Here is a 16,285-nt window from a genome sequence, read left to right on the forward strand (position 1 = left end):
TCAGATTTTCCGAATCCCACCATCTTTTCCGGTTTATATCGCATCGTGTGCCTAGTGAGAACTACGTTTGCATACAATACACGTGTGCTCGAGCGTAACAACGAATGTTTTTATCATCGTTAAGCCGACAGTAAAACACAACAGCATGACGCAATTTTCGAATGTTAACTTGTTAAGCTATCGCTCACTCGTTCCTTGTTGGCTACATGTAAATCACTTATTATTGTCATTCGCAATTGAAAAGCGCGCCGAGTGTTCAACGAGTTAGAATCCTCACGATCAGTGTCAATAAAAATTGCCTCATGCCGAGTTTATATTCATCTTGGATGAATGACGTCTTTTATTTGCTTTCCGCTTGTTTCTCTTTAAATTCTTATTTTACAAATTTTAATACGAGAGCGGAAAGAGCAACGGAGAAAGAAAAGCAGCCAGAGAAATTTAGTGTAGACATAGATAGTACTGTGATAGTCAAATAGTGCTTCTCGCTAGGAACGAGTGAAACAATATAGCCTTCTTTCGTTGACCTCGTAATTCACATAAATGTAAAATGACCTTTCGAGACTATTTATGGCTCACGGGATCTTCTCCATACCCGTTGTACACTGTGATGCGATGATGGAACAATACGCGTGCATGTGTGTGGGTGAGTGTGGCTACGAACGAAGATGCACTAAAACAGGCAAATGTGTTTAATGTGCGTCCGTCACACATGATGTATTATGACGAAGTATATGACGTAAATTATATATATAATACGACGATGTATACCAATGTACATAAGTGCGACCGGCGGTGCCCAACTTTTAGAGCTTAATTTTCTTCTCCATCGAATCAATATCAAATTAACGTCCTCGTGTCGCTGCACCCGACGTTGCAACCTCGTTTCAAGTATACATACATATATGTAGGTATACATCTTCTGCGTTACTATCTCTGTTCTCATGATCACTGCTTACTCATTGTCTGCGGCAGACGCTCTTTCCCATCAAACCTGATTCATGAATGAGTCTTTAAGGCGCCGCTAAGCTTGCTTGCCATATATATATAAATATTATCGCAAATTTAAAAGCGGAAATTTCCACGCTTTTGACGTCACAATGTGTGTATCTATATATCTATACACATTACACACACACGCACTCGGACAGAGACACATACACACACACAGACGGTTGTTTTTCTAACTTTTCAAAAAGCGTGCAATAAAATTTCAATAAGCAGGCAATAATGAAATATTGGTGACCGCTTTTTTCAAGCTGTTCAAAAACAGGTTACTTTAGGGTCGCTCAATAGGTCTAAAAACCAAGAAATTGTGCAGGTGTTACAAAAATAGTTTATCGTCATAGTAAGTGTGAAGTACGCTTGAATACATGCACAATTTTCGGGTCTGAAATTGACTTTACGCCCTAGAGCGTGAATTAATACATTGTTAAAACGCGTGATTTGACGTGAAACAAATCATTTCACGCAATATAAAGTCATTTGGCGACTGCCACACAAGCTATTTGGCAAAATGCGTGATTAAACGCCAAACAAATGATTTCAAATCCAAATAATAAACGCTATCCCAACGCGCAACGCGTGATAAAATGTTTTTAATTAGCGCGCAGCAAGCTGAAATTTGCCGATTGCAATTTCCGTATGTGTATCTGAAGCAAAATCCAATTATAACTATACGGACAATTTAGTGAATTCACGAGTCTGGACTAGACAGAAATGGCGGTAAATCCCAACGTTGAAACTGGGGTAGCGTCCGCATATATAAGTCGGGCTTGTGCCACAGCCTGTATCAGTTGCGAGAAAGGTGAAGAGGCAGAAGAAGAGCCCGTTCTCTGCTGATGATCGGTCGAAGTAACGCGGATGAATTGTGAGGCTAAATGAACCAACGGTAACTCATAATTGCAGCACATTCCACGTTCTTCTCGTAAATTTAGTACTTTGAACGAGACTCGAGATGCAATATTCACCTGTGCCGATGCACGTGCACTCGGTTATATGATCTTGTTTTGTAAGTACAATGTGCGAATTTGCAACATTCATGAATGTGGATCAACCAGAAAATTCCAGTGTCATTCTGTATGATTATTATGTTATTATATGTTACTTAGAGTAACACGTTTATTGATATGAAACCGAAGAATATTTGATTAGAAAAAGTAGTATTCCTCCAGAGGATATAGACAGTGAACAAGTATTATGAGTTCAGTGGCAGCATTTTTTAATTGCGTTTCGTTACTTTCCATTATTTTCCAAACATGAATTATCAATTTTTGCTGCGATACTTTTCTGCACCTTGAAGATAATCATACGCTTCACAGTTCGACTTTTGTAACCAGATGTACAGGCCATTACTTATAGTACAATTTATTTTTCTATGTTTTAGTTTTTCTTGGGTTCATTGCTTCTCAACTTGTCACAACAATCGCAATGAAATAATAAAAAAGACAACAGTCTCAATCAATTTGATCTGTTTATATCCTGTCATGTAAATCTGATACATATCGTCAAGTCTAAAGACATTCATTTAACGAGAAACTCGCGTGTATACGATGCGAACTTCGCATCGGGTAGCTACACACAGCTATAGCGCATGTAGAACATATAAGTACGAGGAACAGATAAGACCGGTGGAGAAAGCAGGAGAAAAAGGTAAGGAAAAGAAGTTAAAAATAATAACCGCGTGGCGCCGCATCTATCATCAAACGTCACTCCGCGAGTACCGAGACTCTCGATCTCGAAATTAGACTAGCTGGTGAACGGTTGTCTATAAATAGGAGCTATAAAAGAAATCACACGCGAATATCTTGAAACTTACACAAGTAAATTAGAAAAAGGAAAGGAAAGAGAGAGTATACATTATGTAATTTCACAAGGGGTGAGAATAATTACAGAAATTTGGTGCAAAGGAGATAGAGAGCCCGCGCGAGTGAGAAATGCCTTTATTAATACTCATTAAATGTTGAGTAAGGCACGCAGACGCCGAAGGTACTGAAAGCAGGAAATGGAATTGGATACAAAAGAAAGGAAAGCAAAGTATGAATATGAAGTTGAAGAAAGAAAGACGATTAAATACAGTAGGTGATAGTGAAACTAATAATTAAACGAAAAGACACCAAACAAACCTTCTTAAGAACTACACTATCCAATCAGTCATTTCAACCTCGAGACAAAAGTTAAAGTCAAGTTTCGTGTCCAGCCCAAACAGATCTGAATAAAAATATTCGGGATATGGCTGCATTTTTGTGCACAGGGGTTTTCAACACTCAGTAAGTCAAATCTCAAGTCATTATTGAGCGGCATAGTCGGTGTTTCGAGAAAATAGAAAAATTTAAGGGTTTTTGCATTTTTATAAAAAACTGCTATCGATAGATGAAAAATGACTTGGCCGTCGTTTGAGAAAAAGGAATTCTACTTATCGACAGCATTTGAGGAATTTTAGTGATATTATTACTCTTTTCTGAATTTGTTAATCCGACATGAGGTGTGTAAGAACTTTCCAACAAGATACGTGCCATGATGGACATTCAGAAATTGTAAAACCTCACACATGTGGCAATTTTCATCTTATGTCTACGGCCACAAGAAATGATCACTGCGAGTTATGACGAACGAAGTGCACACTTTACTAACTATGTCTGTGTTCTGTCAAATTTTTGGTTCAACTTGGATTTACCAGTAGCATACTTTGAAGTTCACGATATTTCTTGGAATCAATTATAAATCAACCTCGCTTCACTTTATACAACTATCGTTTTTGCTTTAATTATATCTCAGGATCGCTTAAATACATCCATGAAACAGAAAGTTATGAGTTGACGAGTGAATAGTGTGTAAATGAGTATCTACTAAATTCAGTGAAAGGAGAATTGATCGGTAAATAATACATTGCTTTACCACGTATTCTTTCCCAGTTCGTTGATTTACACCTTCCTGCCCAATCATGCTATACCCACAGCTATCATTCGAGAGAGGATGATTTTCAAAAATAAATCCAGTACAGTTAATTAAATGTGATTTAATTACTTTGATTGTAAAAAATCGATTTGGTGTAGACTCAACAAATCGTTTCGCTATGTCGAATTTTGGAAATTCCTCTTCTCTCGATGGTAACTTAATCATATTTTAATGAGTAATCGTTACTCATGTTTGTAATCAATGACTTCTTATATGATATAGTTAAAGCGAATAGAAACAGCCTAAATTTAGTGCCAAATTGTTAAAACAGCTGAAAATCATTAAAGCCTCAAGTATTTTACCAAAGAACCACGAATTTCTAGGTCTGTATCATACTGTACCATTTATGGAAATATGAAACTAGCATTACTTCAAACTAAGAGAAAACGTGTCATGCCATACTTTGCGAAGACAATCACTGAAAAAAGTATCAATAGCTTCAACAAATCTCTAAAATGCTCGGGATCACCGTAACGCAAACGATAGCTCTGTTTTTTTTTTTTTTTTTTTTTTATTCACAAAGTTGAATCGCACCGTGTGAATAATTGCCAGTACCGTTATCTAATAGCAGTACCCTGGGCATAATCATCAAGCTACCATCATCCTGGATATCTAGCAAGGAAAAAACGTAAATGCCGCAGCTGAGGGAAGGAATTGCCTGAAGCAAAATGGCAAGAGTTGAAGTACTCAGACGCTTCGTGCGGTGCGCTACGTTTGAATGAACGCCATGACCGGTTATGCACGCGTGACGCGTACGCGTGCAAGTGTGTTATCCTTATACGACAGATGAAAATAGCTGGTGCACACTGCACTATACTACGTATACACACGCGCAATGCGCGTGGGCTCATTAATGCGATATTATAGGCGCGTAAGCTCCAGCTCCTGGTTCAACCGCCCGCTGATCATCAGACATACTCGTGTTGTACACGTTGGTTCACATTTAACCGCACCCAGCGGGTGAGACTATGACAGTAACTTCACTATTGGAGTCAGTGACTTGCTCATGAACCGTGTATAATTTTTTCACGGGGTTCGGTTCAAATCAGAGAAACAAACGCATTCTTGAGTTCGGAGAATCATGCATGACCTTCGATATTGCATTCGAGTAGACAATATCACCGCTGCTTCAATGTTTGCATGTGTGCTTTGCAGCGGGTTTTAAAGCAGATCGAACTTCTATAACCCTTTGCGCCACAGCATCTCATATATGAGACTCCTATTTTGAATCGGTTATTCAAACTTTATATTCAATTTTTGAGATAACCGCTGTCATTTATTTTGTACGGTTGGACTTCTAGAATTTCAATGTTGATGTTTAAATAGGGATGATGATGATTCTGCGAATATAGTGAGTATTATAAATAAACAAAGTGTTGAAAATCCCTGTTTTTACAGAATAAATTGTCTGTACATTTTTTTTTTACAAATAAACTGTCATTTTGGACAGGTTATGAGGACTAGAAAACTGAATCTCCGTGATGATGCAGGGTTTCCGTTTTCACTAAAAACGAATCTGACGTCTAAGTTTCCAAATTTGAAATAGCAGGTCCAATATGGCGAATTGAAAACATAAAAATTGATCCGGTTCGCCTGAAATTTGCTACTCGGAAATTTTCGAGGTCACTGAAAACGAATCCGACGTCAGAATTTCAAAATTCAAGATGTCGGATCCAATCGTATTTGGTGACCCAAAAAAACCCTGAGTATCCATTTTCGAGCTATTTCGATCACTTACATTTTCAGACCACCATGGTAAATCCGCCACTTTGAATTTTGAAAATTTCTCAAATCTGACCTCATTTTTCAAATTCGAGTACCCTCATGTACCCAATTTCAAGAAATTTTCTTGCAAAGAAAAATTTATGCTTCAAAGGGATAGTAAGCTTTATACCTTACCAGTAATTAGAATTTCTTTATAGCATCCTATTTATTTCAAACAATCCTGGGAATGGTTTAAGAAGTATCACAATTGAAGGCATGATCGGTACATGAAGATGCATTGCTGAATTTTAGTGAAGATTTTACCCAACCAGAATAAATCGTTTGGGAAATATGATGGAAATTGTAACTATTTGTATCATTTGCGGCCCCATAGCCTCGAAAACTCATTGCACCTACATCTGTACACTGGTTCGCTTTGCACAGATTAAAATCACTCTCAAACGTTCCGAAACCTAAGTACTATTTGCATTTTACGATATTGTAGCCGCGTAAATTTCCTTTGCATAATAATTCAATGCGCTTTCAACTCTTTAGAATTGCCTTTTTTCGCTGGTTTTCACCAACAATTGGAATTGTCTTGACACTTTTTATTTGAAAACCTCAGTGAAATAATGATGATAATACACTAGTGTGTGCCAAGTCGAGTGAATTTAATGTTTCTTTTCAAAAACCTTCTTATGGTGTACAAAAATTCATCGCGAAGCATTACGAGTTAAAGATAATATTCTAAAGGTATCTGGAAAGATGAAAATTGGCCTCTTTCTTTAGTTTAGGAACCCGTTAAAATAAGACCGAAGCCCACTGCAACTGCACTAGCTTCTTTCGTGCTTAAATACATAAACAATACGTTGAAAAAAATTCTCAGGAACTGGAAATTCCAGACTGTGAATAAATAGTCAAACTTCTTCATACTTTCTTACGTTGTTAAGATATCTAATTTGAATAAGTCATTTTATATTCACAAGCCAGAAGTTAGTCGATTGACTCTGCAAATAAATTGTTATCCTGAGAAAAAATAATGGAAACTTCTGAAAGTACTTTTCCACATTTAATTGTGGCCTTCATTTCACAATTGTACTTCGCAGACTGTCTTCTCCTTCACCAATGCATATTTCCAATTACAATTGCGCTGGTTTATCAATACGACTGTGTACCTGCCCATGAATAGAATTTGAAAAAGCTAAAGGGATCGATTTACTCAACTGGCGATGTCATGAGTTACTACTAATGAAATTTCGATAGCCTTAGTCTGGGCTCGTAAACCAAAATCTAAATTCAATTTTCGAATACAACCTTCGTTGAATTTGTTGCCAATGCAGTCTCACGAAGGGAAGCGCACAACACTCATCAGACGCATGTATCGACAGCCTACCTACCGCCTACCAGATCACTTGAACCATAAACCATGCACGGAGCTTGGGGCTTAGCACGTGACGGGAAGTTTAAAATGCCCGAGGGTGGTGAATAAGTGGCTGTATATCAAAACCGACCGAATTCAGCCCATTATGTACACCGCACATGACACCGAGGTAAAGTAAGTATATGTACGCAGCATGTATTTCTATTTATATCACCGAGCACACAGCATACTCCGGTTCCTTTCTGGCTGACGGAAGCCGGCGTGTGGAAGAGATCAGAGAACGGTGAAGGGTACGAACCCTTCGCCACGTGTCCGAGATCAGGGAAACCCTCAATTATCTGAACCCTTCTGTTTTTATTCCACTCCGTGACCCGACATCCAAAGTCATTGGCAGCAACGCATCTCTGCAGCTGTCGCACACTCACAATTGCCATCAATTATCTCGTCACTAGTCACACTCGTAGTCATCTTCCCACTGCCATGTAGACACGCCAAATTATCGGGACACACGGAGTATTTTTGCAAATCATATCACTCGCTCGAAGTCTGGATGCGTTAATGCGCTGCTTCACGAACCGTGCAATAACGGTAGAACTCTGCAGTTGATTTGCATATAATCGATGCACTCATATCCTAAAGAATTGCTTAAGGGGGTTGCCCTGATCGATTTCGATGTTCACTTATATATTCTCCAAATATCGAAGTCCACGTATCTCAAACGCAAAAAGGGCTCCACAGCCCCATTCTATACACAATTTTGAAAGAAAACACTGCAGTGCATTGTCATTTGACGCAAGAACTCATGCCATTTCTTTAGTTTTATTTCAAATAAAAATGCATTGGAGGGTTTTGGTCAGAATTGCGTGTAGAATGGGTCTGATAAGCGTTTTTTTTTTGCGTTTGAGATACGTGGACTTCGACGTTTGCAAATTTTTCTTTTCCCGTTTCACTCAATCGATAAAAGTGAAAATGATTGGTTGGTGAATAGTTCGAAGGAATCAAAGCATTGAGCAGCACTAGCACTATCGAGAGTGATGGACATCTGAAAGCAAGTTGGATGTTGGTAATTATTGATCAACTGGCCGGAATCGCCCGTGCATATTACATGAAAGAAGAGAGGAAAACGAGTTACGGTGCAATCCATTTTTATTTTTTTGCTTGGGTTTCAGATTTGTGGCGTTATATTTTATGAGGATGAAATTAGTAACGTGACCGTAACGATACATGTTGAAGAAAAATTGCTAAACCGCATTGATATGACTTTTTGAAATTTAATAAACTATTGTAAACAAAATGTACACTAATTGTGAAAAGCCAACTCGTTGAAAGTTATCCGGAAATTGCCCAACAATAACATTTTCTTCGGATGTATCCTTTCGTTGAGGTTATTCACCTCAGCCTCATTATATTAATTTTCAAGTCTGTCATTCACTGTGTTTAAGCTAAAGGTGGCGATTGAGCATCTTGAAAATTAATTGACACAATCGAACGAAAACTTTTGTTACTTCTCTGGAGAGAGTTGTTTCTGACAGTGTATCAAATATTTCTTCTTCTTGTCTATTTACAACGCGCAAGTGAAGTTGAGTATTATTCAAATCAGAATCCACAATCTTTTTCCTCAGGTCTTCGATTCAACCAGTAGTTCGAATGAATCAGTCAGTAGCTTAGAAGGAAAATCCCGACATTTTTAACAGCGCCGGTGGACCCGTACTTGATTGTGAAAATAAAAAAGTTAAGACAAAAGTATCGTCATCAGCGTATACAAAAGCATCCACCAGATAACCCTGAGTTATAATCGCTGACAAAGAGAATGGGCTGTTACATGATATGTGAATCTTAAGCCAAGAGATTTGTTTTTTTCTCATCCCATCCCTCTTCGCCTTCATTCTTATTCCTTTTTCCAATCTTGCGTCTGATTATTATGAAAGATGGCTACGTCCGCAAACCACGTGATAGTTCCGCAAACCACGTGGTAGTTCTGCATCTACCAAAGAGAATGTATCTTCTTATATGTGTAGATACATGTAGGTATGTCAGTAGGAAATTAGCTTACGCACATAGTTAAATACAACGTTTCGCACACGTACTCATTATTCCCTTTGTGCAAGCGCAACGATGATAACTGACGAAGAGGTGGAGGGACCTATTCTCGGGTTACTTTCTGGCAGCTGAACGATTCCATTACCTACGTGCCGATAGGCAAAATTTACCCACAAAGCACCGGTTCGTATGACAAACGTACGAAAAGGGTCATATACGCTACGTTTAGTCATGCAAATAATGTTTTTGACATGAATATAAATTTTATGTTTACAGGAAACGTTAGACTTAACCCTTTAATTCACTTTTCACAATTTTCACAATTTTTATTCTTTTGTTTTTGTTTGTCCGACATATCGGGTTTGCGATTTTGAATTCTTGATCAGTGACGACAAAAACCATGTAACATAACGTTTTGTCAAAATCAAATAACTGTTTGAATTTACGTTTACCTTTTGGAACCTGGCAATTTTGAGTTCAGATTTGTAATCAGCGACGCCCGAAGCCCATGTAGGCAAAACTTTAAGTGAATCGCCTGTAAGACAAAATGTATGCATGAAAGGGTTGAGAGTTATCAGTTTCATGTCTGTGATGGGCTTGTAACAGTATGTGGAGTGTCCGAATTGAGAAAAAAACAATTCCCGTCCGTTCTCATTTTTTTTAAGCGTTGTTCTCCATTTTCACTTATTATCACAATATAATGATGAGCATAAAAAATTGCCATGTTCCGTTGTACCTCTCCTCGACAAAGTTTTGTAGCTCCGTGAAAAAAAAATAGTTTCTTGAAAATTTCTTCGAAAATCCGTAAAAACCGTATAGAATGGTAAGCTAATTATTTTCAGATTTTTTAAACGAAAACAAAAAATAATTTCATTCCAAATTGGAACAACATCAGATAAGCATTAAAACCTTTAAAAAAATTAAACTAATTTCTACTCATCGTTAGTTACCGCAACGTTTATTTTCGCTTACTTCAGTAGCGAACATGGTTTACAGGTGGAACAATAATAAATAAACATTTATGAAATACAGAAATATCAAAAAATTAACTCCTAGGAGTTATAAGTGGTCTTTCTGTACACCGCGCATGCGCATTCGTAGACTCACTCTACTGTCATAGAAACGGTTACTTTGCGTACGGGAAACACGTATAAGAAAACCTGTAAAACATGCTTGCGTTGTACAAAACTATTCTTCCGGCTTGTTTCTCCTGATATGATGTATCATTACGTTAACGTTACTAACTGAAACCTCATTTTCTTTAAGGATTCGGTTCAACAACATCGTATTCGAGAATTTGATTAAAAAACATCGTATGTCAGAATACCATTCAAGGCCATTGTATCTCAGAATTTGGTTGAAGTCCATCAGATCTCAGAATTTCGTTCAACGTCATCGTATGTCACGTTAATATTTTGTTAGCAAGATTATCTGAAGCTGCGCCCTTGCTGGGTACATGATTCTTGGAATAATGAAGGTCCTCGTTAATTTATAAACTGTGGTCAAAATTTAATATCACTTTACTAAATCATCACTCTTTTTCGAAGCAGAAAATCGCTCGTGGTCTTCTGTAATTTATTCGCTCTATTTCGTACGAGTGACCGATTAATTGAGATTGCAAATAGTTATCGTGTCAACATATACAGGGTGTCCCAGAATTAAGTTATACGTAAAATGATTAGGGTAATAGAGGGGGTCGAGCTGAGTAAATTAACCTGGAAAACATGTGGTCTGGTTTCGGTCTAGTGGTAACGACTGGTTTGTACGATAAAATTTGATATTAGAAATACTTTTCTTTGAAATTCTAAATATTGAAAGCTCTATCCATTTCTATGGCACGTCCTCGTTGCTCTGTTTGGCGAAAATTCAATATCAAGAGTGTTTTCGTTTGAAATTCGTAAGTTGGAAAGCGTCATATTTCGCATCAGCAGTTCAGCGCGCTTGGCAACAAACCTCTTAACCGGTTATGGGCTCGAAAATTGAGTTGTGACTTAGTGAAGTAAAATCAAGTCTTAAACGCTCTTCAAAAGTTGACGAGCACCTTTGTTGTTTTTTTCAGGAATCATATACTCAGCAGTGATACAGTGTCAGAAAATTTCACGAATAAATTGATGTTAACTTGAGATAAGATGATTTTGGACCAAATTCTGAGATACGCTATTTTTCGATCAAATTCTGAGATACGATCTTTTTGAATGACATTCTCGAGTACGATGTCGTTAAACCAAAAATCCTCAAATATGATGTTGTTGAATCGAATCCTGATATACGATGTTGTTCTGCTCAGCAGTTGATACGTTTAACGAACGTATATCGTTTACTTATCTCACTCGTATAGATATAATTTCTATGCCATTTCAGGTTTAAGCCTACACAGATACACCTTCCACACCTATACTACACGTTTAATATTGGATGCCACTACAAATGCTCACAATTCATGAGTACTCGTTTGAAATTTTTCTTGAAAAATTCTTCTTCAAAACATAGTTTCAAATAATTATTTATCGAGCAATGATCGTCAACTTCTATTTCGTTGATTATTATGATTATTGTTAATAACAATTGATGATTATTGACTAGATCCTAAAATATATCAACTGAATTAACAATCATGACGGTATTTTGGATGTTATGTTTCAATCAGATTTAGTTGAGAATAATGACCTAAACTGGCGTGAGAATGATGGCCCGTGATGCTGTTTCGGGAATGACGATTGCTGTTAACTTCGTGTGATAATCGATCGTGGAATCAGTAATCAGTAAGTATAAAAATGACTGTTTCTAATTCATTGAACGTACAACGACAAAAAGGTGGTTAATTGGAACTAATTGGAGTAATTAGGCGTTGACTAGTCGTGACGGATAAGTTGCTCTAGAGAAAGACTCGTCAGTGGTGATGCAGTGGAGCACCGTTTTAATGTTATACCTAATTTGTGAATGCAATATAGTATACATTTCACAAATAATCAATCGATAAGTGTCTACTCGTTACTGATATAGTTTCTTTATAAAAGAAAGAAAAATAACCGTAGTTTATTTACTGCAGAGAAACAGAAAATTAAACGGATGATTTTAAGATATTGATGTTGCATTCCAGTTGAAGTTTGGTGAGTATAGGAATTTTGTAATAAAAGGGAATAATAATAGCGGTTAACAAAAATCCGTACACTCCTAGTGCTGTCAAATGTTGACAACAAATAATTATAATGGCTCAAACATAGTAAGCCTCACCTTGTTTAGCCAAAGAAAGTTAATACGACAAGCGAGTATTAATTCAAATTCACTCATCACATCAAAAAGTATCCACCTACAAATGTGATAAACTGAACGATGTATAACATTGATTGCAAATTCGTAACGATCCATTTAACCACGAAGTTAAATAATATCAGTTTTCCATTATCAAGACTCGTTAAAAAGAGAAATTCATTAAGAAATACATAATGTTTCTCGTCGAATTAAAAACTTTTTTTCCAACTTCATGTTTACGATTGGGCGAATATTTGCAGTTAATCAAATTTTGGAAAAAGTAACGGGAACGCCGAAATTTGTATAATTATTTAAACCAAATATTCGTTGTCGAAGAAGAAAGACTTGATAAAATCGTAAACCATGTAACAAGAGCGCTGTTAGAAAATAGGAATTCAAGTCGTTCAAATTCTGTTTCTCATCAACTTCACTGTTTCCCACCTCTCAGCTCACTCATTCGAGTGTTTGCACAGTTGGAAGAATCACACACCTTCTAAACTGGAAGTACAGCTAACAGTTGACGCAGTTCAGCTTTGTCTCATTTTCCGGAGTTATTAGCTCGAGTGGTTGACTGTAGTTTACTCGCATATACTGCAGGAACCTCGCGCATATACAGTACGGTGTCCCTTATTTAGGGTGTTGACGAATTTTTTCCGTCCCTCTCTCCAAATCAACTTCAAATAATTCGAAAACAATTGCCTAATTTTTCAGATTCCTACCTCAACTCTGGGATAGTCCACTGATGATCGAAGTTGTGATCGAAGTTTCTTATGGAAATAGGAATGGGAAAAACTTGTTTCCTCAGTGTATATATTTTGTTGCAAGAGTAATAATATTTAGAAAAATTTGTAACTGCGAGATTTTAGTGGGCATTGGTGCTACTATCTGTAAAAAAAATTTACATCACGATACCAGCAAATCCAGACGAATTGCACTTCCTCTAAATAAAAACAAGGTCAGATTTCGAGTGCGTGCAATTCGTCGAGATTGCGAGGCATGATTATTCAAATTTTTTCACTTTAGTATTACTAATGCCGACTAAGATCTGACGGTTGCATTTTTTTTTCAACATTATTACTTTTACAATAAAATATATACTGAGAAAAAAAAGTTGTTTCCATGTTATCTCCACAAGAAACTTCGACCACAAATCGGACTATTTTAGAGTTGAGGTAAAAATCTGAAATAATTAGGTAATTGTTTTCTAATTATTTGAAATTGATTTCGGGGGTGGAGCGGCAAAAAATTAACAACACCCTAAATAAGGGACACCCTAATGTACAGTCACAAGCACCCGCAATTCTACTAAAAATGCACCGCAGTCCACATTATAGAAAAGCACCCACGGCGTTAATGTCATATTCCTCGTAATGGAGTATGTATACGTCATGAAGACACTTCACGTAAATGCGTCATAGCTCGGAAGTGCGTGCAGTGGAACCTAATGCGTGCGGAGACACGCGCCTAGCCGAGTAATAGTAACTAACCACTCATCGTCAGGGAACTCGCAACCTGGCCTAGACAACATTCCTGCAACGTCGCAGGCTCGAATTCTTGAGAAGATACCCACTCGCCTTCCCATGCACTACCCGACTGATCGACTGCGACACTCAAATTTAACGACCTTCGCCTACCCGGCGGCGATCCACGTTCCAATTTTCCTTGTTTCTTCTTTTTTCTATCGATCTTTCTCATTTTAGTTCGCTGTGAAGAGTTTTAAGCTGTTGTGAAAATTACCACTATTTTAAGACGTGATTAGTAGTTTGAAAAATTGAAATAACAATCGTAACAGTATTATATTCCATCATTGTTCTTAACGTGAAAATTGTTCAGAAAAGATACAGTAGAATGGTATTGGATTTGTTTTTTTTTTTAGTAATGAGTTTGAGAATATATTTTAAAGTTTCTCAACTCGAATGGTCATCAACTTTCTCTAAAATATTTTGGTTCTTCTTATGGGAAGAAAATTTTATTTTATTTTCAACTGACATGTATTCCTGCAAAAAAAGAGTGTCGTGAGTCGATCACTTACTTAAAAAAGATTCTTCCGTTTTAATCTCTTTAATCGTAATTTATCACGATGCATAGATCAAACAGCTTGAAATTAAAATGCCGAAAACGGAGCGAGGATTACACTTCATTATTTTGTAAAAACAGGCTGTGAAATTATAGATGAAATTATTTTAAGGCAGATTTTTTATTCAGCATTAAGACCTTAAAAGTTGAAATGAGTTAAGTCTTTGTAAGTGGACTCGATTCAACGCTTTCAAATTGATGTAATACAACTATTTCATGTCATACACGTATATTTCAGAGTAGTGAAAGAAATTTAAATATGAAAACCAAATATGTATTCCATTTTAACAATTTTCATACTCAGCACTTTTGGATCAGCGATTATTTCCGGAAATAATTCAGACTAAAAATGACCGCTTTAATCATCGATAAGGCATATATCTGCTATTATTGATAACCTTAAGCCGATATCATGATAGCATGGCTTTGTGCGAGCTTGTATCATGATAACCGGTATTGTTCTACCCAAGTTCGACGAATTTGAGTTGACGTAACCAATCATAGATAGACAGTCATCTGCAATGTAAGCTCCGAACGACGCCATTTATCGGGAATTTGGTTGGCTTTGCTATCATGCGGCCCCCGTGCCTGAATAATTTTATTTTGCACCGCTCTGATTCTTTCTCTAAATATTTAACAAGCAAGGATACACAGATTCAATGAGATCTAAACACGATCTACTACCTACGTAGGGTTTCACAATACTCTGCTGAAAATTTGCGAGAACCTTGACGCAACCAGCGTGTCCGGTCTAACGTAACCTATAAATTTTCAACCGATGGATGATGAGGCGCTCGCTTACCACCAGAATACAAGTTTCATTTCACTTGGAAGGAATTGTGCCAAAGATTTACTGTCCTATTGACGGTGACTGGTGGCCAGGATGCAGTGACCCACTGACAACAATGGATGGACTCCGCCTTCTTCCAATAGCCATAATCCCAAGTAACCCTCGGACATGGTCGCAGGTAGAAAGACCGGCGAATTTTTGCAGATGGTAGTTGATCAGGGTCAAGACTGGATTCTCTTAAAACAGAGAAAATTATCCCTATCCTGGAGAAAGAATAAAAAATGTCCGTCTCCAAACCTCATGAAATTATCACAGTCGATATGTCTTTCAACCTGCATTTTATTCTTGAGAGTGTAACTGCACTGACTACACGCTTGCACTTATTGTTAGTATGCGCCTATATGTATGGTACACATGTATGTGGACATAGCAGATCACGGGTACTCGCAAAAACGCGTCTGTTGGCTGTCACTTGGCAGGCTGGAGCGGAGAATATAATGGACGCATTCATAAGAATGAGATTCAAAAGATACACTACACCACGTTGTGCCAGAGACTTACATATGTGGATGTGGCGGCCTGATACCCAGGAAGGCGTGAGTGCAGGCGACTATTTATGGCCTATGCCACGATCGAATCCTCTACGTACGCCCGTTATTGATCAATAAAACAACCGAAGGTCGGTAAGAAACAGTCGGAAAAAATGAAATAAAAAAGAAAGATTTGTAGAGGAAGAGGAGCTAAGAAAATATTTAATTCCAAGCATTTCTTCCCTTCTTCCATCCTCATTTTTGTTTTTTCTTCATACTCTGAAGTACTTCAACAAGTGTTCGCCAAGTCGAGTTTTCACCTACTAACTGTTGCAGCCTGTTTGCTCGTTTTCTCCACTTCCTACTGTTCGTTTTTACAGAGTGTCAAGTGTCGGCAATACTTGAATATGTTGGAGGGTATGAAAGCATAGAGTTTGTATACGTAAACAGGTTACATGGCTTATGCATTAAAGTACAAAAGCATAAAATTAAAACTGTCACGTGATCGATGACGTCTTCTCACTTTCAAGTTTTCCGAGTCCATAAATTATTTTTGCT

The 16,285-nt window shown here is 37.4% G+C and overlaps 1 protein-coding gene across 2 annotated transcripts in view; it reads right to left on the reverse strand.

Annotated features, from left to right (window-relative positions):
- LOC124405318 (breast cancer anti-estrogen resistance protein 1) overlaps window positions 1-16,285 on the reverse strand; it is a 108,242-nt gene that overhangs the window by 53,808 nt on the left and 38,149 nt on the right. The gene's annotated exons all lie outside the window — the stretch shown is intronic.

This window comes from Diprion similis, chromosome 4, assembly GCF_021155765.1.
Source record: "Diprion similis isolate iyDipSimi1 chromosome 4, iyDipSimi1.1, whole genome shotgun sequence".
In the NCBI taxonomy this organism is placed as follows: domain Eukaryota; kingdom Metazoa; phylum Arthropoda; class Insecta; order Hymenoptera; family Diprionidae; genus Diprion; species Diprion similis.